The sequence below is a fragment of the Malania oleifera genome, chromosome 3 (assembly GCF_029873635.1).
Source record: "Malania oleifera isolate guangnan ecotype guangnan chromosome 3, ASM2987363v1, whole genome shotgun sequence".
Lineage (NCBI taxonomy): Eukaryota > Viridiplantae > Streptophyta > Magnoliopsida > Santalales > Ximeniaceae > Malania > Malania oleifera.
In genome coordinates, this window is record NC_080419.1 from 61153128 (window position 1) to 61180042 (window position 26915).

The following is a 26915-nucleotide window of genomic DNA, read 5'->3' on the forward strand; positions in this document are numbered from 1 at the left end:
GAAGTACGTCCTAGATCCTTCGCACGTGATAAGTTATGAATTCTTAGAAGTTAGAGATACCTTATCCTATGAGCAGGTGCTAATTCAGATTTTAGATCGGAAAATACAAGAATTGCGTACTAAGGAAATACTATTAGTGAATGTACTTTGGTGTAATCATACAGCAGAGGAAGCTTCATGAGAATTAAAGACAGAAATATGTTAGAAATACCCACAGCTTTTTAGAGAGGCTCAACGCTAGACAGGTTAGTGGGACAACACAGGTAAGTGTTCAATTTTGTATACAGGTTGTGTAAAGTAGGTTTGTTTAGTTTTATCAGTGTGTTTATGATTTTAGCATATGGATGGTCTTTGGGAGAGTTTTGTATACATATTGTAATCTCCTGAGACATTGTGTGTAACCACAGTATTCCTACACCATAAGTGAGGATATTTAATAAACTTGGGATGGGGCCGCTATGTGGGTAGCTACCGACTCTTTTGTAAAGTTAAATATTTATTTAAAGAAAACTCCAGAGGGTGTGACTGGTAATAGTTAGAAAATTTCGAGGACGAAATTTTTATGAGAATGGGAGAATGTAGTAAACCAAACTAAGAAAATATAAGAAAAAAATAAAAGGAAAGAGAGAAAAAAAAGTAAAGGGGGAAGTTGATTTGGAAAAGGACCAAACCGTCAATGGTTTTAGAGAGCCTAGAAAAATCGTCGACGGTTTTCCTACAAGCAAACTACCAAGAGCATTTTTGGTTTGGTAGATGGCCAAACCGTCAATGGTTTCAGCGAAACCGTTGATGGTTTTTCTGCGAGCTGGGTTACTTAAAGGCTAAGTAATACATTTCTCTTTATATAACACTCACTTACTCTCTCTAACTTAGGGTTTTGGAAGGCCCTCTCTCTCTCTCTCTCTCTCTCTCCCTCCCTCCTAAGCCTTCCGAATCATTCACGAGTGCTCCTCGAGCCTCTCCCCCTCTTCCTAGTACGTAGGCCATAAATCCTCGGTGAATTTGTGCGGCTAGGTTTCGACGCTTTGAAGCTTTTAGGCTGTTTCTTTAGGAGCAAGTAAGGGGACTAAGTTATGTCAGGTTTTTATTAAATCTAAATGATTAAACTGAATTATTTTATTATAGGAATATTATGTGTGACTTTTGGGTGAATTGGGTTTACAAAAATGCCGATTTTGATGGTTACGTATTTGGGGAAAAATCAACGGGAGTAGGGTAATCATTTTCGTTTTCTTAAAAATCATATACTTGAGTTAAACTAAAACCTAGAGATGATTATATCCTTATTTCAAGTAAATTATGATTTTGTAGACTATATGTTATATTATGGTATATTACTCAAATAAGTGTGGCATGAGATTGATGTTTTGGTTTAAATGAAATTGTTGGTTTCTTATTGAAAAGTGGAAAGCTATGGTTTCAAACTATTTTTCAGAAAATTTGGAAAATGATATGTCGGTTTAATACCAAGGGTTTGATATGCTGGCTTAATTCCAAGGGTTTTGATATGCTGGTTTAATACCGAGGGTTTTGGAGGTTTAATAATGAGGGATTATGATATGCCAGTAAAAATTTTTATTACTTAAATTTCATGATATGGTTTAAGAACCGTGAGGACCGGTTGTATTGTGAGCATGGTATTATTGCTAGTCGATTATTTGGCTAGGTGCGACCACATTGTAGTGGAAGTGTAGGGGGTGTCATTCGGTTGGCTTGCGAAGAGTTGTTAAACCTTCCATGGGGTTCGAATCCGGACGTGGTAAGGCAATTGGATCTCCAGCTGAACTTGCAGATGCCAATAGACGTACTTACAGATTGTTACTTTGACTATGTTTGGGCTGATCACCGAGGCTAAGTCCAGCCTTTGGGCAGAACAACCCGTCCTGGGGGTTAATCATGTGGTTTATGGTGAGTCCCTAAAGTATATGATTTTAGACCCTTATTTACATGTGCTTATCCATATTTTATTATATATTTACCCAGAGTTATAATTGTTTAGTGCTATGCAAGGTTTGTTTGTCTTTTCAGGAAAACAAGACAATTACGCAGTTAAGCATTACAAGAAGTCAAGGAGAATTTGGAGGATTCAAAGCTCGAATCCAGACGTTTAGCTAACCATCAGAAGCTTCAAAGTATAAATGGACTAGAAGATGATGCTCAACGTGTGGCGTGACCAGAAAACCACAGGGGCGATTTAATCTTCCACTGAAAACTCCAAGGTTTAGACTGAGATAAGAATTCTACAAGGTTCGACCAAGGGCTTGACCAAGTGACCTATTGGGGCGGCTACATCGAGATTATGAGACAGGACTAAAATTTAGAAGTACCGAGAATCTTGATGAAGTGATCGACCAAGAGACTTTCAAGGGCGACTATGTCAAGATATTGAGATTTCCTGAAGAATGAGATACTGCAAGTCTCGACCATCAAGGCCCTGGGGCGTGACGAAGTCAAAAACATTGGAGATTTGAATCCCAGACTTCCTGTGAGTCTCAATTAGCGTGAGCACAAGAATGATGAAGAAGCGACTTGGTCTACAACAACAATCTTTTGCGCGGGATTTGTTGTAAACCTTCCTAAATTGCAAAACAAACTTTGTAAACCCTAGAGCCTATTAATAGTTTCTATGAACATGAGCTCTGGGTTCCTCTTTGGCCTCTCTTAGGTTAGTGATAGACTTAAGATGTCATTGAGAGCGAGATAGATTAGGAGTAGCATAGTTTTCAAATTTTGTTTTGGTGTGTGCATGTTTGTCGACCTGTGACAACTGACGGCGTTTGTGTGCTATCCTTGTATATTACACGGTCACTCCATTTGTAATTCCCAATGTTAGTGATAGAAATTTTGAATAATGAAGGGATGATCTTTTTACTCTTGCTTTCATTTACATGCTTTTGTTTATTACTTTCCATTTACTAGTTGTGTGTTTGATGAAGGATTCTAGATAAGGATAAGCACTTCTTCTTATCAGTCAGAGGGAAATAGTCGGCTATGGAACCACAGAGGTTTTTGTTCATCATTTAGATAGTGTATACTCCGATTCCTGACCATGCTCCGGACGGTTGGTGCACCCTTGAGACCTTATGCCCTCGATCGCTCCTCTCCCATTTTGGCCCGCTCGGGTTAGTACTTTTATGGAAGTCTGGATGGAAGTAGATAGAGGCATGACATCCAGCATCCAATTTAGACCATAGTATTGCTTTGTAGGAGTAGGGTGACCCTTAAATTTACTTGCTTTTCCATAGTGTAGATTTACTTACTTTCATTTAATCACTTTCCAGTATTTAGAAACATCCAATATGGCAAAACATCACCTTTTACTTCTTTTTTCATAACAAGGCCATAATAAACTAACTTGGAAGTGGTTTACTAACTGCACTTTAAGTCCCCGTGGATTGATACCTGACTTACCCACTTTCTACTAAACTTGGGATAGTTAGGTTTATAAATATTATTTTTGGTATATAAGGACCTAAGCTTTGGCGAGCCTACCAAATTTTGGTGCCTTTGTTGGGGGACTTGGCTATAGTTATAAGCCAACTTCCGCTTTAGAGTATTATTGCCTAGTTCTTTTGATTTGCTCTCCTTTTGTTTTCACTTTCTTACGTAATTTCTATTTTTTTTATTTTTTATTTTCCATCTTTGAAGTCTGAATTTGTGTGGTTATACGTGTGTATGTTTGGTTTGCGCTCTTTTGAACGTGAGATAATTCCTATAGATCTTGAGATTGAAAAATCTCATAGGTCCCTTAGGAAACCTATCTCTAATCCGGAGAAAGTTGAGTCATCTGAACTGAAAGCAATGGGCAAAGAGAACCCTCTAGTTTTCGTTGAACAAATCCCGGAACCCCATCCTCCTCACCTACCTGAGATGGGAGAGCAACATATGTGGCCTCTTAGGGACTACTTTGTACCTAATGCATACATATTGCCATCCTGCATCCGGTTCCTGGATGTTCAGGCCGCCCAATTTGAGATTAATACTTCAATCATCTCGATGCTGCCCCAATTTTGTGTTAACTCTACTAAAAATCCTTATCAGCATCTTGATGAGTTCTTGGAAATACATACGCATCCCTAATTTTAGTAATGATGCTCTCCATCTTAGGCTTTCCCATTCTCTTTAAAGGATAAAGCCAAATGTTGGTTGACGTCCTTAGAACCAAACTTGGTGACCAACTAAGCCACCATGCAACATGAATTTCTTGAAAATTACTTCCCAATTAGGAAGGCTAATCAAATTTAGAGAGCCATCACAAGTTTCTCATAAATGGATGGGAAACTCTTTTTCGAGACTTGGGAGTGCTTTAGGGACTTGCTACGTAAATGCCCACATCACCAGGTCCCCAAGTGGCAATTTGTCCAAACTTTCTATTAAGGGTTGGCTGAGAGAGATAGCTCTATGGTTGATGCGTCGTGTGGAGGTACTTTCCTCATTAAGCATGAGAATGAGGCTTGGATTCACTTCAAAAATCTGGCGGAAAATTATTAAAAGCACATGGCTGCCACTCGTAGACTACCTAATCCATCAAATTCCAAACCAAAAGAAGTTTATGAGTTGGCCACTGGCCAAGACCTAGCTTCAACCTTGCTTCCAAATCTTAAAATTTAGATCAATGCCTATCCTTAGGACCACAGACAATAGCGTGTTGAGAGTTTTGTACAATCTGCTTCGACCCTTCCCATACATGTCACAATTGTCCTCATGCGCATTCCTAGCCTAAGCTTATACAGAAGGAAGTAAAGGCCACTTACAATTGGTATGATAAGCCATCAAACGACCCTTATTTGAATACCTACAATCTCGGGTGGAAACAACATCCTAACCTCTCTTGGAGGCCGCAAGCTCCGGGTTTTCAAAGCCAAAGACCTAAAAAAAACCCTAATGTTGTGCCTCCACACCCATATCAAAATTTTCAAAACCATCTGGACTTAGCCCTTAGACCTTTAACCATTCAACATCTGCCTCCACCTCAATCCAAATATGATTCATTCCAAGAGACGGTGTTGATAGCTCATAAGCAAATTGAAGTTGACCGTCAAGTGGATCAGCAACTCATTGACTCCCATTCCCAATATATTGCAAAGTTGGAAACTGCCATGGGACAACTAGCTGCTGCTTTAAGTCATAAGGATGAGCATAAGTTACCAAGTCATCCCATAGTAAATCCGAAAAGGGCAGTATGGGGTAGAATGTGAATCGGACGCTAGCCCCTCATCATACTATAAGTAAGCCTAGGCGGTAACCACATCTCAAATAGTAGGCTGATAGCCAAACAAGGCGAGGAGCAACTGAGCATGGGGGAGACCCAAGATGAAAAACTAGAAGTATCCAATGCGGATTCATGCACTCTCCCTTCCTCTAGTAGGGTACACAGACCATTGAGTCTCACACCCACCACCAGAAGAACCATACCTCACTTTGTCTCCCATAAGGCTATTCATAGCTACTCAGTGACACATCCAGCAACCTCACTCACACCCTCTATATTTAAGAAAAAGGCTTCCACTGAGTCCATTTGGGACATGTTTAAACAAGTAGGAATGGATAAGCCTCTCTGCAATGACATTGAGTAATCACCTGCATTTATAAAATTCCTTAAGAACTTGTCAATGCAAAAGACAGAATCAAGGGTGCATATGGATGGGTTGGTTAAGCAAGCTCAGCATATGAGTTCCATAATACTAAAGCACCTAGTTCCTAAACTAAAAGACCTAGGCTCACCTATAATCTCATGTGTAATTGGTAATTACACCATTGATGGGGCTCTTCTGGATTTAGGCGCAAGTGTGAACATTCCTTCATACTCGGCCTATTAGAAACTTAACCCAGAAGTGTTGCAACCCACCTCGGTTTCCATATGCCTTGCTGACCGATCTCTTAAGCAACCCCAGGGTGTGGTAGAAGATGTGGTAGTCAAGGTCGGAGATTTCCATTACCCCGGTGAATTTATCATTTTAGATATGGAGACCCCCACCAACCCAATCCCTTTCCTTTTGGGACGACCATTCTTTGCCACAGCTAACGCCTGCAATGGGGATTATGGACATCTCATGGGGCCATAAGCAATGCAGGATAAACATATTTAGTGCTTCCCAACATCCTCTGAACACTTTCCAAGCCATGGACGAAGATGTAATTGACAAAATTATTAGAGAAGCAACTCCTTTCAATGCTATGGAAACACCCTTACGAAATTACATTGCAGCTTGACAGCCCTACCCATGCTAAATTTGAGGATCCTCTTGAGCAATCTATGCTAAAACATGATTGGGACCCCAAATTTGAAAATAAGTTGGGGGTACGCAATCTCGTGTGTGAGGAAGAGATGAGAGAAACTAATGTTAGTTGGGAACCAAGATAAGTTCAGAATGAGCTTCAAAGTGTCTAGTTGAAGGCGGTAAACTTAATGCTTCCGAGAGGCAACCTGATAGGTGTCTGGCCAAAAACGGTAAACTTAGCACTTCCGGGAGGCAACCCTATAGTTTTTCATCTTTTCTTTAGTCCATAGAATGTTTAGTGTAGGTTAAGTGGGTCTAGTGTCTATCACATAGGATTTAGTGTAATCTAGAAGTGCAACAAAGTACAACGACCATCACATATGAGGGCGACTTGGTCGAATCTGTGCACCGTTATTAGATTGGGAGATACTAAGAGGGTCAACCAAGTATGTAACTAGCACTGAACATGGTGCGACCTAGTCAAGAAACATTGAGAAGTTGTTTAAATTATTCTCGACTCGACTTTGTATCTCCTGCCTTTTCATTACAGCTTGGGCAAACATAGTCGCCCCCTTCTCGCATATGCTACTGGAGCAATCTGTAGTCCCATTGCACTCCCTCAAAATGACTTCTTCGTCTGATTCATTTATAGTATCCTCTTATGCATCATCCCAACCATCTTCTATGAGATGGCCACTTGGAGCCTTACCATGACAAGGCTCTTCATTATGGGGCCGCCAGAGTTCAGTGGTACTGGAAGAAAGGGTGTACATGGTACGGGCACCCCGCAGGCGTCTATGATAGATTCCACAGTGGGGTTAGACCCCATGACCAGCAGGAGTGTCTGACTCTATTACGTTCCTATTTGAGGAACAACCCTCCACCAATCTCCATGAAGTTAGGTTTCCATATTCCTTACCTTTTCAACAATTCAACCCTACTATCTCATTTATCCCACCATCGGAAGCCTCTGACCCATCCCCTGCTGAGCCCCTGGCTCCCAGACCTAACCCACAACCATTGCCATACCCTTTTCCATCATATCAGTCCCTCCCACCATGAATAATGCCTACCCAGTTGAGGCAACTCCAAGCTCTTCAGCCATGGCGGCCTCGACCTCCCCTCTCTCTCCGCCAGCTTTAGTACTTGCGGGAAACCACACCTACTCATAACACTGCATTGGCCCAACGACTGATAATCTCATTTGATTCAGATTCTGACTCGGATTCCAAATAAAATCTGTATCACATAATATTAGATCTTGTAATCTGCCTCCATGGCATTGGGTCGTTTTCTTTCTTACGCAAGTCCACTATGTTGTGTAGCTCTCATGCTTGCACTACGTTGTACTGATTGAGATTTACATGAAATAACCATGGTGCTGTTAACTCATATCTGTCTTTTTTGCTACAGTATTTTCTTACTTACATGTTATTTTGGTTATTATATTTTACAAGACATTGTTTGCTCTTCCTGGTACCGTGCATTGTCTTATCCCTTGCTCGGACGCTATTCTCTTTCAACACTTCAGTGAGGAAACGAAAGTTCTAAGTTGGGAGTAGGGGATAGTACATTGCATGGCATTGTTTCATGCACAAAAGTGACACAATTTAAAAAAAAAAAAAAAAAAAAACGTTTTGCAAACAAATTCCAAGGAACCACGTTAACATACTGTATGTTGTATACATAAACCTATATAACCTAAGGTTACATGCATAAACTTTTTAATTATATGATTTCACTACACTCACCAACAATGTAGTAAATCAGTTGTACAAAATTTGCATAATAGGGTTGACAACTTGACAGAACTCTAGGTAGTTGACTAAGTGGTTTGTTTGGGTTGATATTACAATGTAAACTCTTGTATTTACATGGTACTTTATGGGGTTAAGAACACACTCACACATGATTTGTAGCACTTAGGGTTCTTTGAGAGTACTGAGAGAACAACCATGGCGACTATAACACCTTGTGAGGTATTTGAGCCTTACGTTCATTTCTCGAGTTTTTGACATCAAACTCTAAGTTTACAAAACTCAACTATCCTCCTTTTACTGGATTTCCTTTGTCAATTAGTATTTGTTCTTGTATTTTCTAGCCTAGAGGTGACATCAAGTGGGAAGATATAAATCTGGGTCTTGTAGCTTACTCAAGATAAAAAGGTTAGGCCAACCCTAGAGACTGACTTTTTCTATAAACTCATTCAGAGCCACATTCCCATTAGAAAACATGAAGACAGTATAAAGAAGTGACGATTGTGTCAGCTGACATGCAAAAGAGAAACCTGAGTAGAGAAAAAGGAAAAACAACAAAAATATACACCTGATTTGAGAAAAAAATAAACAAATCAAGCTAAGAACACACACTACAAATCTGCACATTGGAAGAATCTTGTAACCCATGCTTCTGCTGAATTCATGCAAACCTGGGAATAAGTTCCTATAGGGTGGTCATGATTGAATGTGGTGAGTAAGTGAAAAGATGTGAGGGTGAAGGACCCGACACCTCAACAAAAGCTGAATTCTTTTCTTATAAGACCAGTCACTCCACACTTCTAGCGTCAATTCTTCAAATATGTGGGACATTTGATCATGACACTTTTCCTCACATATGAGAGTGAACCCATTCTCTTGAGTGAATTTAGAGGGAACAAACCAGTAAGGCTAAGTCAAGATGATCGTTCTGTAGGTGCCTCTGAGCATTCTGAGTGAGACACATCATATCTTGTACACATGCCTTGTGAAGTGGCCTATTCATTCTTGGATTTACATACTAATATTAACTTTGAATTATAATCATGGGTTAATTGTCTATGAGTAGTATCTTGAAATGGTTGTGTTGTGTCGAGTTTTACATGATCGAAATGCTGCGGAGTGGGTATACAATGGAGTCATGTATGGAGTCATTTGTATGTAATAAGGTTATATTTTTGTATATAAAATGGTATGATTATGTTACATGTGTTTCCACTTTTTATTCACTACACTGGTGTTTGTGGGTATCACTCTGGAAACCCTAACGAGACTAGAACTCGTCCACTAGGATTGACCTAGGGGTTTAGAGCCTTGTTGCATATGGTAAATGCAATGGTGTTTCCTGTGGAAGAGGATATAGGTAGGATTTGGTAGTTTTCTTAGATTTTTCTTTGCTTGAGGGCTAGCAAGGTGTAAGTTTGGGGTTGTGATGAGTCCCTAAAATATATGATTTTAGAACCCCATTAACATGTGCTTATCCTTATTTTATTATATATTTACCTAGAGTTGTCATTGTTCAAAGTTATGCAAGGTTTCTTTGTCATTTCAGGAAAAATAGGACAAAACCATGGAGTTAACCATTACAAGAAGATAAGGAGAATTTAGAGGATTCAAAGCTCGAATCCAGATGTTTAGCCAAGTTCCAAAAGCTTCAAAGCATAAATGGACTAGAAGATGATGCTCAACCGTGTGGCGTGACCAGAAAACCACAGGGGCTACTTAGTCTTCCACTGTAGACTCTAAGGTTCAGACTGAGATCAGAATGCTGCAAGGTTCAACCAAGTGCTTGACCAAGTGACCTATTGGGGCGACTACGCTGAGATGCTAAGACAGAACTGAAATTTAGAAGTAACAATAGTATCAATGAAGTGTTTGACCAAGAGACTTTCAGGGGTGACTATGTCGAGCTATTGAGATTTCATGAAGAATGAGATACTGCAAGTCTCGACCATCAAGGCCCTGAGGTGCGATGAAGTTGAAGGAATTAAAGATTCGAATCCTAAACTTCCCATGAGTCTCAACCAGGGTGTGCACAAGAATGACGAAGGAGCGACTTGGTCGACAGCGACGATCTTCTGGGTGAGATTTGCTGCAAACTTTCCTAAATTGAAAAAAAAAACTTTGTAAAACCTAGAGCGTCTAAATATTTGCTAGGAACATGAGCTCTGGGTTCCTCTTTGGCCTCTTTAGGTTAGTGATAGACTTAATATGTCATTGAGAGACAAGATAAATTTTGAGTAGCATAGTTTTCAATTCCTATTTCAGTGTGTGCATGAAGTGTTCGTCGACCTGTGACAACCGACAGTGTTTGTGTGCTATCCGTGTATATTACACGATCACTCCGTTTGTAATTCTCGATGTTAGTAACAGACATTTTGAATAATAAAAGGATGATTTTTTTAATCTTAATTTCATTGACATGCTTTCGTTTACTACTTTCCATTTACATGTTGTGTGTTTGATAAAGGATTGCAGATAAGGATAAGCAATTCTGCATATCAGTTAGAGGGAAATGATCGGCTACGGAAGTGCGGAAGTGTTTGTTCATTGTTGAGACAAGGTATACTCTGGTTCTCGACCATGCATCTGAGGGTTGGTTCATCCTTGCTACCCTATGCCCTCGATCGCCCCTCTCCCGCTTTGGCTTGCTCGGGTTAGTACTTTTATTGAAGTTTGGATGAACGTAGATAGAGGCATGGGGTCCAGCGTCTGATTTAGACCACAGTATTGCTTTGTAGGAGTAGGGTAACTCTTAAATTTACTTGCTTTCCCATAATGGATATTTACTTGCTTTCATTTAATCGCTTTGCAGTAGTTAGAAGCATCCACCATTGCAAAACATCACCTTTTACTTCTTTTTTCATAACAAGGCCATAATAAACTAACTTGGAAGTGGTTTACTAACTATGCTTCAAGTCACTGTGGATCGATACCTGACTTACCCACTTTCTACTGAACTTGGGATAGATAGGTTTATAAATATTATTTTTTTTTAGTTAAGGACCCAACCCTTGGCGAGCCTACCAGTTTGTCCTAGGGGGTGTTTTCTACGCATATATGTAAATTTATGTAAATAGTGTTATCTATAAATTGAACTGGTTTATACTATGGGAATAAAAGTGCAGGTGTCAATACAATTCTGCAAATGCTATTTATGATTAAATGGAGAAATGAATATTTTTTGATTCTACTAAAACTCATGTTGGCCACACCCTGATTTTAACTTAATCCGTCTTACTGAGAGGTTTCTCACCCCAATGATCATTTGACTTTTCAAGAGGTGTCAGGGATCATGCTTAGCAAGCTAAAGGGGTCGACTTTAGTTTGTTTAGTCTATGTATGTGGGTTGTGTGAATGAAGTTTAGTTTCTGTCTTTTATATTTAGGTTGTAATATTAAATGCTTGGAGACCGTTGTGGATAATGGTAGTCTAGAACTATGGTAACGTATTTGAGGATGTTCAAATTATTTTCGCTGCTTTATTTGATGGTTATGGTATCAAGAATACAAATATTACTAAAGTGGCACCCTGGGCCTGACGTGGTGAGTCGGGGCATTACAACATGAGTTTGAAAGTCATGTATAATTAGATTGTCAATTTATATGGCAAAAATATATAGACAAAGGTAAGATTTTATATAGTATTATAATGCCCTATTAAGGAGTACAGTACAAATTTTATATAGTATTACAACGTCCTATTAAGGACTACAGTACAAATTTTATACAATATTACAACATCCTATTAAGGACTGTTGTACAGATTTTATATAGTATTACAACGTTCTATATAGAACTACAGTACACCATTTGATACAGAATTACAAAATGATAGCGTTCAATATAGAACTATAGTATGATAGTATTTTATACAGAGTTACAGTATTTCTGTGATTTTATAGAGAATTATAGTATGACAGGTTTTGTTCTTGTTTGTGAAAATGACTATTAATAATTTTGTGTTGAGAAATATGAAGTTCCTACTGATGTTGTTGGGGAGGTATGCTCAGTATGGAAATTATGTTGTGAAGTTCCTACTGATGCCGTTGGGGAGGTATGCTCAGTATGGAAATTATGTTGTGAAGTTCCTACTGATGCCGTTAGGGAGGTATGCTCAGTATGGAAAGTAAGAATGTGTTGAGAAGCTCCTACTAATGTCATTAGGAAGGTAAGCTTAGTATGCATAGTATGTTGTGAAGTTTTTATTGATGTCATTGGGGAGGTATGCTCAGTATGGAAATTATGTTATGAAGTTCCTACTTATGTCATTAAAGAGGTATGCTCTATATGAATAGTATGTTGTGAAGTTCCAACTGATGCTGTTGGGGAGGTATGCTCAGTTTGGAAATTATGTTGTGAATTTCCGATTGATGTCATTGGGGAGGTATGCTTAATATGGAAATTATGTTGTGAAGTTCCTACTAATGCCGTTGGGGAGGTATGCTCAGTATAAAAATTGTGTTGAGAAGTTCCTACTGACGCCGTTGAGGAGGTATACTCAGCATGGAAAGTAAGATTGTGATGAGAATTGAAATGATGTGATCTGTTGTATTATGTAAAATACCCATATGTAGATTTATATAAACACAACTATTTATTAAGACGAAGCTTGATTTGAGAAGGAAATATGAATTCTAAAATATATATATATATATATATATATATATATATGTATATGTATGTATATATATGTGTGTGTGTGTGTGTGTAAGTACAATTTTATATGCAGATTTAGGTAAATAGAGAAATTTATTAAGCCAGAGCATGTTTTTGAGAAGAAAGTAAGTATTATCAATTATATATGTGTGAGTTATTACATGGTTTATCCGTTACATTTAATTATTTATAGGATATGCTTATGATACACTAAAACTCATCTGCCACACACTGATAATAATCTATTCCCACTTACTGAGAGGTATGTCACCCTATAATTCAAACATTTTAGGAAATATAGACAGACGATCAGAGCGAGCTCTGAGGAAGAGAAGGAGTTGGAAGAGTCCTAGTTAAAGGGTAAGTGGTTGTGTATGGGAAGATACTTATATGTTGGTGGATGGTTGTAGAACTCTAGTATTGTGTATGGAATTTTATATGCATGTTTCCGCTATTTAGTTCATGGACTGGTTTATGGTCAAGTTTACTCATTACCCCATTTCGGGATCGGGACAGTATAGTTGGTATCAGAGAAGATTTATTTTATAAGAAAAAAAAATAAATAGTAGAATTTTCGAGTCGTGATAGTATGGTATCAGAGCTTAGTTTGTTAGGTTTTGTAACTTTAGTGCACAGCGGATAGCAATACCAAAGTATAAGAATGGATCTTGATGAGGGTAGGAAATGGGTAGGCTAGGATTATAGTAAGTCAATGTCGGAGGTTAAGATGAGAATTTAAAGTTATGTCTCACAGCCTAGATGTAGGAATTTCGAGACGATTTCTGTGATTTTCCTGGAATGACGATTTCAGGAAAACCATGGTAAACTATCATCGGTTTTTGTTTCTGAGTGGTAAGACTGAACCTTTAATTTGGAAATGAGGACGTTAAGTTGATTGGTGGTATGAGGATATCTTATGGTTCTTGTTGACCTTATAGGTCATACCCTATTTTTATTATGACAAATACTCTGGTATTTGATGACTTTCAAGTTTGTGTGCAGGATCATACTAAGCTAGATCACATTAATAGAATGCGGTAACTTGAAGAAAAGGAAGACATGGACATATTTATTTGTTGTAATTTCTTTTTGGGTCTGTAATTTTTAATTAAGAAAAGGTCGGTAATAATGCATATCATGCATATAGGAACTAATAAGCTCAAGACCATAGAATGACCTTAGGGATCACCCTTCGGTCGACTAATGCCAGATTTTTGGGACCATCTCAAAATGACCTTAGATGGACCTTAGGTTCCCACACTTAAGTGTACAAAGCCCTAACATAGTTCTCATATTATCAGGGAAAATTTTAAAGCAAAGAAAAGGACCTTAGGTAAAATACAAAGGCATTCGAGCGACCGAACTTGATAGTTCAAATTGCCTCAGTTGACCAAACTGTGGATGGGTCAAAAAGTTGACCTAAGTTTGGCAAACCGAACGAAAATGAATATATCTTCCACGGGCGATCGAACCTGTCTCAGGACCTTTCCCATCAACTCGGGCGCCCGAACCTCATGTTCATTTTACCCTCGGGTGACCAAACTTATGAGTTTAGCAAACCAAACTTCAGACCGGGCGACCGAAATGTGGTCTTTTTTAGGAATCGTCTCATTTAGCAAACCAAACATTATTCCAGGCACCCGAACCATGAAATTAGCTCTTCTTGTTGTGTCTGTTCGGTCAGCTGAACTTAAGCTCGGGCACCCAAAACTCTCGGGTTGTTTTTATTTTTACCTCGACAATTAGGGGTTAAACTGGGTTAAAATATTAAACTCAATTAAATTCTTTTTAATAATGCCTATTGTGTCCCCAAAGGTTATAATTTTGCCTATGCCTATATATACATGTTCATTTGCAAAAATTAGTAGAGATTAGCAAGATCATTAAGCCAAAATTCTTTTAAATTTCCAAATCATATTTTTGCTCATACTACTTCTATACACTTATTCCTTGATTATCCAAGTGTTGAGAGAGCTCCTAGAGTGCTTGTGACCATTCTCATTGGCTTAATACTCTCATAGTGATTTCTTGTTGATTGATTTTGATATTGAGAGTCAAGCATAAGTTTTCCAACTGATTTAATCTAATAAATCTTGTGTGGGAAAACTTAGTGGCTTGTGGGTTCTTGCATTGATATTATAAGATACCTTAGCCAATGTTTTTGGTGTGTAAAATATTTTTATAAGCTTGCATTCAAACATCTCTTGTGCTAAGTACATAGAGAAAATATTTCTGAGTTTGTTTGAATCATCTTGCTAGCATCTTTGAAACCCTACGTTTAATTGAGATATTGTGATTGATAGTTTCAAAGATTGTTTGAAAAATACACTCATTGCTTTGATTTCCTATTGACATTAGTAAGAGGGTAGTTGGACACATTTGGCACTGAGCTTATAATTCGTATACAATTGATGTGCATTGATTAGTGTTTGAGCATAGTGGTACATTTTTCTTGTATAAAGAAACATTTGTTTGTACTCAAATCTTTATATCTGTTGTATTTCAAACATGGTCCTGAAGAGGGAGACTAGCCCTATTGAATAGTCCCGGATTGGCTTAGACCTGGTTAGGAAAGTGAGGTGCACCATCCTGGTAAGGTGTAGGTTGAGGTCAGCCCCGTTAATTGACTTGGTTGTAATCGGTGCTGCTCCACCCATGAAGTGAGCTTATAGTGCAATCCTTATGCTGGTGAGCCAAGGTGGGGACGTGGGCAGTATTGGCCAAACCCTGATAACATATCATATGTGCACTATTTTATATTTCCATAATTTATATTCCTGCACGTGTATGTTATAGTGTGAATGCTGCACATGATTTAATTTTCGTATACCACTTATCTGCGCAATAGGGTTTATATGTATATAGACAAACCTTATGTTGAGTATTACTACTTGTGGAATTGAAATCAACCTAGGAAGTTTTAAATATCCAATTCACCCCATCTTGGGAATACACCAAAGCTAACAGTTCTTAGTTAGATAAATGCATTAGTTGTGTTATAAAGTTAGGAATCTCAAACTATTTTGTTCTATTGTTTAGGGGGATGGACCCTGGGAATAGCAATGCACACTTTGGTGGTGATAACAATGCGGGGCCTTCCAATATGGGTGGTAGTGATTTTGATGCGGTATTGCATAGTGTTGCCCAGCAACTTATGGCAGGGATGATGAGAAATTCAGGGGAATAGGGATGCCCACCAGCTCTCTAAGGCTACACAATCGAGCAATTCACTTGTATAAATCCCCCGTCATTCTTACAAGGAGTCGACCCGTTCGTGGCAGAGAATTGGATCTAGGAAATTGAGGAGATGTTGGCAGTTCTCCCCTGCACTAAGGAGCAAAAAGTATCATTTGTATATTTTAAGATGACAGGGGAGGCTAAATGCTGGTGGAGGTCAATGAAGTTGTTGGAGGAGTAGAGGTCGGTGCCTATAGCTTTGACATGGAGCCGCTTCAAGGAAATATTCTTCGAATGGTACTTCCCCACTACTATTAGGAATGTTAAAGTAGTGGAATTTCTCAATTTGACCCATAGGCACCTGACGGTTCAACAGTACGCATCTAGATTTGTAGAGCTGTCCCAATTTGCCGCATACATGGTGCTAGATGAGGAGAAGAAGGTGAGAAGATTTAAGGAAGGCCCGAGATAGGGTATTTATGAGCAGGTAGTGGCATTCTAGGTCTAGACCTTCTTAGAATTAGTGGATAAAACCACGGTGATAGAGACGAGTCTACAGAGAAGTGCAAGAATACAGAATCAAAAGAAAAGGCCTATACCTTCTAGTTTTCACGTAGGTATTAGTCAGGGTCTAGAGTGTGGACATGGTAACAGTAGGGATTAGAGATGAGATGGGAAAGCGGGCATTTCAAGGTAACCTATCATACCTTATTTGTTCTGCATGTAACAAAATACATGGGGAAATGCCGGAGTAGACCTGACCACTTCGCATGAGAATGTCAGAGGCTATTGAACAATGCACCCTAACTAAATCAATACCCGGGGAACAATTAGGCACCTCAAGGAAACCAATAAAGGAATACCGCCCAGGTATGTGTTTATTCCCTTACCCCGGGAGAGGCAGAAAATGCTGGTGACAAGTAACATTTTATATTTTTGAAGCAAACAATAGTCTTATTTAATTCTGGAACAATTCATTCATTTAAATTTGGGTAGAAAAGTACTTAGAGATTATCCAGTGGATATTCAAAGAAGAACACTACCCGCAATTTTGGTGATGTTTAATATGTATGGATTTGATGTAATTCTGAGGATGGTCTAACTAACCTCTAGTTATGCAAGTATTGACTATTATAAGAAGGAAGTGGTGTTTGGACCCCAAGGGGAGCAACAGTACAAATTTATGGTATGTCAATTTATACTAAATTGTGAATGAAATCATGATATTGTATTGTTTTAGAAATAACATTTTATGGTTTAAGAACCTTGATGTACCATAACTAAGCACGATACCGTAGCTTCACAGATACCAGTGTAGCCACACTTCTCAGATAGAGTGTTGGTGGTATACAGTTGATTGTGCCATTGAAGTGTAGAGTTACCCCTTGGAGTCCGAATTAGTTGGGTAGGCCAATCGTACTCATAGTTATAGATACATATATAGTTAACTTAGTCTAGTTAGGCCAACCATGGCTAGGTCCAGCCTATAGGCCGCACAACCCAGATCATGCGGGGTTAATACATGACGTTGTTGTTTATCCATCCAAGGCAGTTCTTCTATGCATATATGCGTATTTTCTTGTACAGAGATATTATCTTATACAGAGTATGATGTGAAAGGAAAGTATGTACTTTGAATTATATTTATATATGTGTGTATATATTTTTACATGATTTTACAGTGAAAGGAAAGGTAAACTGTGATTGTATATTTGGGGATCACCAGTACTTTTTGTGAAAAAGAAAAAAGATGGGTTGATAAGGATGTGTACCAACCATTAGGAAATAAGAAAAGTAAAAATTAAGAATGAATACTTGCTACCCCGTATTGATTATATTCTGACTTATTCAAAGAGTCCTGAGGAGCATGGGAATCATAGGTTGGTATTTCAGGTACTAAGAGAGATGAAACTTTATGCTAAACTCAGGAAATGTGAATTTTGGCTGGAGAAAGTTGCATTCCTTGGAAATTTGATATCTAGGGATGGTGTTTCTTTAGACCTGAGTAGGATAGAGGTAGTAGTTGTTTAGGTGAAACTGAGGAATGTTTAGGAGATCTGTAGTTTCTTGGGTCTGGCATAGCACTACCGGAGGTTTGTAGAAGGATTTTCCAAACTATCGGTTCCTCTGACATGACTAACGAGGAAGAATATAAAGTGCGGAGTGAACAGGGTGCCAATTTTAATATTTCAAATTATAGAGCTTTGAGGTTCCATAGTAGGTTATGTGTACCTAATGACGCTAAAATTAAAAAGACCATTTTGGAAAAGGCACATCGTTCCCTATAAATGGTACATCCAGGAAGTACGAAAATGTACAAGGATTTATGAGTATGTTTCTAGTGGGGTAATTTGAAAAGAGAAATTTCCTGATATGTGGAGCTATGTTTGACCTACTAGCAGGTGAAGGCTGAGCATTAGAGATTGGTGGGATCGTTGCAACCACTTCACATCCCCGAATGGAAGTGGGAGCATATTTCTATTAATTTCATCACATGGTTACCACCAACACTTCATGGGAAGGATGCCATCTGGGTAGTCATAGACTGATTGACGAAGACTGCCCATTTTCTTCCCATCAGAGTTAACTACTCCACGAGTAGATTGGCAAAGCTGTATGTACAAGAGATAGTTAGACTAATCGGGATCCACGATTCACGTCTCAATTCTGGAAGGGTCTATAAGGAGCCTTGGGATCTCAATTGATGTTTAGTACAACATTTCATCCTCAGACTGATGGAAAGATAAAGAGGACCATACAAATATTGCAAGATATGCTACGGGTCTGTGTGTTAGATTTTCGAGGTAGCTAAATTCAGTATCTGCCACAATGGGAGTTTGCTTATAATAATAGCTACCAGACTAGTGATTACACGTCTGTTGGCCTTACAAGGTTTAAAATCTTGTTTTCTTGTGTGAGTAATGATATTTCAAGGCTCATATATGAGAAAGTAAGGTCAAAGTGCTCACAAGGATCAAATGAAGCTTAAATGAGTCAAAGCATGGATTTAAAGCTGATATATGAAACCTTGAAGAATATGAAGACATGAATGAGTTGTTGAAAGCCAAGGAATATTAGAGTCCAAAAAGCCCAATAAAGGCAAAGTGAGAAAGTTCAAAGAATATGGAAGCTTGAAGAAAAGATGGCCTCAATCCAAGGACAAAACATGAAGACTCAAGAACCTAGAATGAGAAAAGTTTTAGAAGTTTTCATGTAAGTACTTTAAATGTTTAAAATATCGTTTTTCAAAATATTTTGAAACTCTTAGGTTAACTTAGACCTAGACACCTTTTAAAATACCTGAAAAATATTTTTATAAGGTCAAAAATTATTTTAAAAAAGTTAGAGTCATTTTTGGAATGAAAAGCATCAAAAAGAGTTTTTCCATTTGCTGTCAGTTTTTATATAGCATTGAGGTGAATTTTTCTCTATTAAAAACTCATTATTTTAAAAAGTAATCGACATGAAAGTTGTATTATTTTTTCTTATCTTTCATTTGAAACCAATAACACTTAATTTGGAGTTATACAGAAAAAGTTATGGCCAAAACACTAAAGTAGGGTCACTGTTGAGAGAGAACAAGACAGAACAGGCAAAGAGTTGCAGCAGTAAGTTCAGACGACTGTACTTGCGACTTCAGGCGACTGAACCTACGACATCAGATGTCTAAACCCTGATTTCAGAGTCTGACCCTGTATCTAGTTTTATTTTAAATGGTTTTAAGGAGCTTTAGATGACTGAACTCGAACTTCAGTCATCTGAACACTGTTCAACGGGAAAATTTTTTAAATTCTAATGTTTTAAAATATAACTGTTTGAGCTTCAAATTTTCTAAAATTTTGGGAAACTCTCTAAGAAAACTTTAGCAACATGGAAACAAGTTTTAAAGCCTATAAATACATGGTTTTGCAAATCAATTGAAAAATCTGCTTGTGAAACTGAAAGCACTCTTGTTCTTCGAAAGCTCTCTTGCTCACTCATTGAAAAATTCTTCTGCTGAGAATTCTGAAGTTCTAATCCTTCCTCCTTTGAATTCCTACTGCTAATCCTCTTCTAAGAAGGATATTGGTGAATTCTACACTTGAGTTTCATTGTATTTCATATTTATATTTTTACATTAAAAGTATATAGTACTAAAATTGTACTAACTTGCTCTTTGAGAGAGTATACTTGTACGCAAATTATATCTTGTTTCTTGTAGTTCTTTGACGATTTTAAGGGTTGTTTGGATCGTTGGCTAAGCAAGGAAATATTTCTTAGAGAGGCAGGCTCTAGCCTATGTAAGGAGTGACCGAACGAGGGGATATCGTTTGGAGAAGGAGGGCTCTAGCCTTAACCAAGGAGTGTTGTAATCGGTATTGTTCCACTCGTCAACAGAACTGAACTAGTGAATCCTTTGGTGGTTTGCCAAAGGTGAGGACGTAGGCTGGGTATAAATTGAACCTCGTAAAAATATCCGTCTCATTCTCTCTTTCCCTTACTCTTTATTTTCAGCATATTTAAATTGCGTGGATGGTTTAAAATTTGGGAATCATATAAACTACATATATTTTCAAATCAAACAAACTTAAGGTTTAATTTTGATTTGAGTTGCGAAAACCAAAAGGGAGTACGTTGGTTACACCATATTTTGCGGAAACCTTACGGGAGTACATTACTTGGTTAACATCCTAAAACTAAATTTACCAAGAGTTTATTTGAGTTCTAAATATTTGGAAAGAGTGATTTGATTCATCTATATAGGGCTTTACATCAGTGAGCATAAATTCTTATTCACTACAAGGCTTGGTTCAAATTTGGCAAATATAAACAAACAACCATCTTGAGTTGTTATATTACCAAAGTGCTGAATACTTTATATCTTGGTTTGGTTGTTTGTTGTTTAACTTGTACTTGGCAAATAAATTGATTGTTTGGCTTGAAGATATTGTTTAATTGATTGGTTGTTTAATTGTGTTATTGATTGGATAAAAGAACTAAGTTCTCGATTGATTAAAGAATTAAACAAACAAGTCAAGAATTGGTTAAAAGAAATAAAGGAAGTTTAAGGTATCTCAAAAGGAATTAAAAGAAATTTTTAAAAGCTAATTCACCCCCCCTCTTGGGAAGCTATTCCTAATTTCAGGGTCCAAGTTGCATAATTAGACATTTAAAAACACGCATTAAAGATTATAATTTTAATTAAATGTCTGATTATGTTCAATATTTTAACATTGCACTCAATTTACGATATTTGATTTTTATTCAATAATTTATGGATTTTTTGTATATTATTATTGTAGGAAATTTTTGGGAATTAAATTCGAAATTAAAATGTTAGAGAAGTCGTGCATAATGAACTTGATGAGCTGGGTCGTGTTCGTGGAGGGTCCTGCACTACACAAAGCCATGCATATGAGCATTTTTGAAAAAAGAAGCTAGGCTAGACGTGCATGTAAATTGGGAAAAGCTGCTAGGCTCACTAGATTTGAAGAGAAGTTTGCCTTTGAATTGAAAGTGAGAAGGGCAGCCGCATGGATGTGACCACATAAGGGGCTTCCATGTGCATGAGTGTGAGTTCCCTAACAACCGAAATTCATATATATATATATATATATATATAAATAAGGTTAGGTTACTTTTATAAAGTAGGGGCTTTAGGTAGGGTTTTGAGGGAAAGTTCTTTTTTTAGGTTTTTCTTCTAGCCGCAGCACAAAGAGGAGACTTGGGGGAGAGGATCGAACCACAAGGAGCAGAGCAGCTTGCTTGGAACTCGAGCACCTCAACCTGACGACCTGCTATTCTTTTCATCTCTCTCTCTCACCCTCTCTCTCTTTAGTTGTTTTTAATAAAAAAATATTGTTGGAATTTAATTTTGGATTAGTTAATTTTTATCAAGTTCTGTTTGCCTTTGTTTTTAAATATCTCTTTGGGTAATTTCTTTTATCAAGTTCAGTTTGTTTATCTTTATTGTCGAAGTTGAATCTTATTTGAGTTTTTCTTTTTAGAATCTTTGTTTGCATTTAAATATTTTCTTTGGGTGTTTTTTTTTTTTTTATATATTCAAATTAGTGTTTTTATTTAGTTAGAGTTTATTCTTGTTTGAATTATTGATTAAAGTTAGTATTTTTATTTAGTTGAACTTTATTTGTTATTTAGCATAGTTGTTTTATTTAATTGAAAGTTTGTAGGGTTTATTTTCTTTCATATTTCTGGTCTTGAGTCTGGCGTTTAATCAATATTTTTATGCATGTTTAATTTTTAGTTAGGGTTTAAATTACATTGCAAAAATCTCAACAACCCAAGAAACCGAATCTGAACTGTGTTCAGTATACTTTTTTTTTTGGATTTACGTAAAGTTTGCAATTAAACTGCATTCCTTGAGAAGACGATTTGGCCATTGGGTTAAGTATTATATGACTGAACTCCTTTACTTGGGATAGTCTTCGTGCTGCTCATTTTTAGAGTGATTTAAGTTTTTGGCGCCATTGCCAGGGAATGTCATATTTAATTTCAAAATTTGTGTTTTTCCAATTATTTTTTTATTTTAAATTAAAAAAAAACTAGAAAAAAATAAAATTTAAAAAATTAAAAAATTAAAAATAAAAATTAAAAAATTGAAAATTTTGATTATGCTTGTTTGCTACTATCTTGGAGAATTTCTGCTGTTTGAATTGATGTTTGATGCCTTGGGTTAGAGATATTTCGAATAGACTGTTTAAAATTTTACTCAGCACCAGTAGTGACACATAGAGCATAGAGTCTAATTGTTCCCCTATTTCTTTCACAAGTTATTTTGAAATTGATTTGAGCTTTCTTTTTGAAGAAATTTTTTAGGAAGGTATGGCTGCACCTGCACCACACACTCTTTAGGACTTTCTGTAACCTACACATGCACTTCTACACCTTGCATTGCTTTAACTTAAGATGCACCGAACTTCACAGCTAAGCATGGTATGTTGTCTGTGATGCCCCAGTTTCACGGGGTGGATTCTGAGAGTCCATATCAACATTTGACAAATTTTGAGTTAGTCTATACCACTTTCGTTAATAGGGCTAAAACTAATGAGTATGTCAAGTTTCGCTTATTTCCTTTTTCTTTGAAGGATAAGGCGAAAATTTGGTTTAACTCTCTCAGACCTAACTCTATTACTAGTTGGGCTGAAATGCAGCATTTGTTCTTACATAAATTTTTCCCTTTTTTAGAGAACAGAGTTCCTGTAGGAGCAGATCAGTCAATTCATGCAGAAAGGTTACGAGACTTTTTAGGCTTGTTGGGAGAGATTCAAGGATCTGATAACATATCTCTCCACATCACGAATTTGAATCTTGGAGGTTAGTCAATTATTTCTATACCGCTCTCACTCCTGAATGTAAACAATTTTTCTAGACTATATGCAATGGGGAGTTCTTCGACAAGGAACTGGATAAGGCTTTATCATTCTTTGATTACTTAGCTAAAGGTACCCAACAATGGAACACACGATATGATTGGGCACCAAGGGCAATACAACCTCTTAGAGCAATTGGTGGTAGTGGTATATATGAGGTCAAAGAAGAGACTGATCTTTAGGCTTTTGTTGCTACTTTGTCTAGGAAGATAAAGGTTATGGAGTTAGAGAAAGTGAAAGTTGCAAAATTGGCGGAAGAAAGTAGGTCTGAATAGATGCAATCTGCAAATTAGGTCAACAAATCTCCAAATCAGCCATTCTCAAACACCTACAATCTGAGATGGAGGAATCACCTGAATTTCTCATAGAGGAATGATCAATTTGGTCCATCTTTCTCTCAGTTTCAACAACCTCCTCAGTCTTATGCACCACCTCTATAGTCGATATATCATCCAGATGTAGTTCCTTTGCATCAGTATCAGCCACAATAGATCTCTTATGGCTATGCATTTCCAGGATTTCAATCTAATGTAGCTCTTGTTAAACAAAAAGAAAATAAATAAATAAATTTAAATTAAATAATTAATTAAAAATAAATAATAATAATAATTATTAATTTAATAATATAATATAATATAATATAATAATATATATATATAGTTACATGAAGGATCTAAGATCCTTCAAGATTGAATTTGCTATGCTCTCTCTCTCTCTCTCTCCTCCACTTGTCTCTCTCCTCCACCACTTCTCTCTATCCTCGATTTCCTTAGCCAAACATGCACTGATCGAAGAATGGAAAATACCCCTGGGTTCCATTCTCCGCCATCAACATTTTAACCGGAGTGGATTTTTCGTAGGAGCATTGTAGGCACCACTCTTGGGATAAGGTAATATCTCTCTCTCTCTCTCTCTCTCTCTCTCTCTCTCTCATCAATTTCTCTCAAAACTCTAGCCAAATTGACGATTGGACCCCACCACAGGGTCCTAGGTTTGATCCTCATTATGTTAGTCGGAGTAGATTTTTGATTTGGGTATCCTAGACACCACTCCAAGGCTAAGGTGAGGAGTACAAATAATGTCAATTATTTTTGAAATTCAATCGGTTAAATTATAATATGTGATTATTAAATTGGAGTATTTGATTATATAAGATTTTTTGAGAATATTTTGGAATTAGATTAAATTGCAGAGATTTGATCATATTGGCATTTTTAAATATGATAGAAAATAAATTTGAATATGGAAAGTGGATCGAACCCACGTTTTTAGAATTTAACCGATTAATGGGAGCATGTGAGCCTAGGAATATTAAGACAATTGCAATTATAGGGTTGAGTTGATTGAACTGGGGAAATGTGATTTTAGGGTTTTGAGCTCCAAACGTCGTGAGTGTGGAATTAGGGATTTTTGCAAGCCTCTGAGTAAGCCAAGTAAGGAGAATAAATTATAATAATTATTTTTGAAATTACTAGTTGAGTAAATATGTGAAAATGCGAATTTGGAGTATAGTTTTAAGGAAACAGTGATATAAATATTTTCCTTGGGAACTATATATTATGATATTTTTCCTGTGAATATTATATTGTGAATATTAGACGAAATTGTGTGGCATGAGGAATGTGAAATAATATTTTATACTAAGATTGTGATAAAATGGAATGTATGTATATGTTATATGGAGATGTTTTTATATAGAAATGATAATGCAAGATATACTGAGTATTTTATATGAACATGAATATATGAGAAACTATGACATGTTTTATTTAGATATGAGATTTATATAGATATGGTTTTTGCAGAGATTTGATAAAATGTGAATACATATATGTTTTACTGAGAAAATGATGATGAATGGTGATTTACAAATATGTTTATATAGAGATATGATAAAATGTGTTATACAAATATGTTTTACTGAAAAGATGATATATATGATATAAAGATATGTTTGTACAGAGATGTTTTATATAGAAATCTTGAATTGAGTTATATACTGATATGAGATGAAATGTGCATTGAAATGATGAAGATGAAATAGAAAATGATGAGAATATATGACGAGATGTACAAACATAATGAAATGTGAATATAGAAATGTCAAAATGAGAACCCTGATGGACCATAGTATACAGAGCATGGTACCATTGCTAGCATTGTTTTAGTGCAACCACACATCTGTGTGGTGAGACAGTCGATTGGGCCTAAGAGGGTTTGTGTTACCCCTAGGGTTTGGATGGATTGGGTGGGCCAATTGTACTATAGACACATTCCTTGTTTTGATCTAATCGGGTAGGCCAACCGCTGTTAAGTCTAGCCTTCGAGCCACACAAACAGGTCACATGGGGTGAATATATGACAATGTGAATATCCTTCGGGTAGTCATGAGCTATAGATGTGATGTGTATTATATACTGGTAGATGCTCATGAGTTAGGAAATGTTATGAAAAGTGAAAAGTAAAATGAACAGTCATAGGTTACAGATGCGTCGTGTTATAGGCTGGGGGATACCTAGTTTTTAATGTGAACATGAATATGAGTAATGAAAGAATGTGGAATTGATGTGAGAAATGAATAGCCATGGGTTACAGATGTGACGTGCTATATGTTGGTGGACACCCATAGGCTAGGAAATGTGAATATGAATATGGAACATGAAATAATATAAACGTGATTATGAGGAATGAGAAAGTATGTAAATGAAGTGAGAATAAATGAGTATGTATATGATATGAGATTTTAAAGCATATGAATAAGATTTGAAAAAATGAAAATATATGTATATGATTATGAAAATGATATGAAAGCTTTTGAAAATATGTTTTACATACATATATGATTATGAGTACATATGTGTATATTTTTCCCAGCTGATATATTTATTAAAATGGAATGTGTTATGATATAATTAAAATCATGTGCCACACACTGTAAATAATTTATTTCGTCTTACTGAGAGGTCTCTCACCTAGAATCTAAACATTTTAGGAAATTAGAACAGATTAGTAGAGAGAGCTCCGAGATAGAGGGGAGCTAGTACCCTGATAGACAGGGTAAGTATTTTTAGTTGGGAAATGTGATTTGTGAAATTCCCTAGTATATTTGGGTGGATTCTTGGAGTTGTATATGTGTATGTATAGATGGGTAGTACTCTGGTATCGTATTTTATTTGGTTGGTATTATATATTGGGCTCAGTTATGATATGTATTCCACTGCATGAGCATTGTGATTCTGGATGGACTGATTGTGACGCCCCGATTTTCATACAAATTTTTTTTTTCATATAAAAAACACATATATCCACATATCGGCCACATCAACCACTGATACCATAATACATAACCCAACTTGAAAGTAGGTACCGAGTATACAATCATACTTAAATATATAACTCTAACAACGGAAGTCATTTTATATATATACAAATACATACCATAATGAATACACATACTAGCGTACTACCATCTATATATACAAGTCTAATACAAAACCTCTAGGGGAATCAAACCTCCCTAACTCAAAATACTCACCCTGTCTACCCAGGGTATGCACTCCCCTCTATCTCGGAGCACTATCACTGGGTCTATCACAATTTCTTTGAAATATTTTAATGATTGGGTGAGACAAATCTCAGTAAGATGGAATAAATTATCTACAGTGTGTGGCAATATGAGATTCATTATATCATAACATATATTCAATTCTATAATAATAATAATAATAATAATAA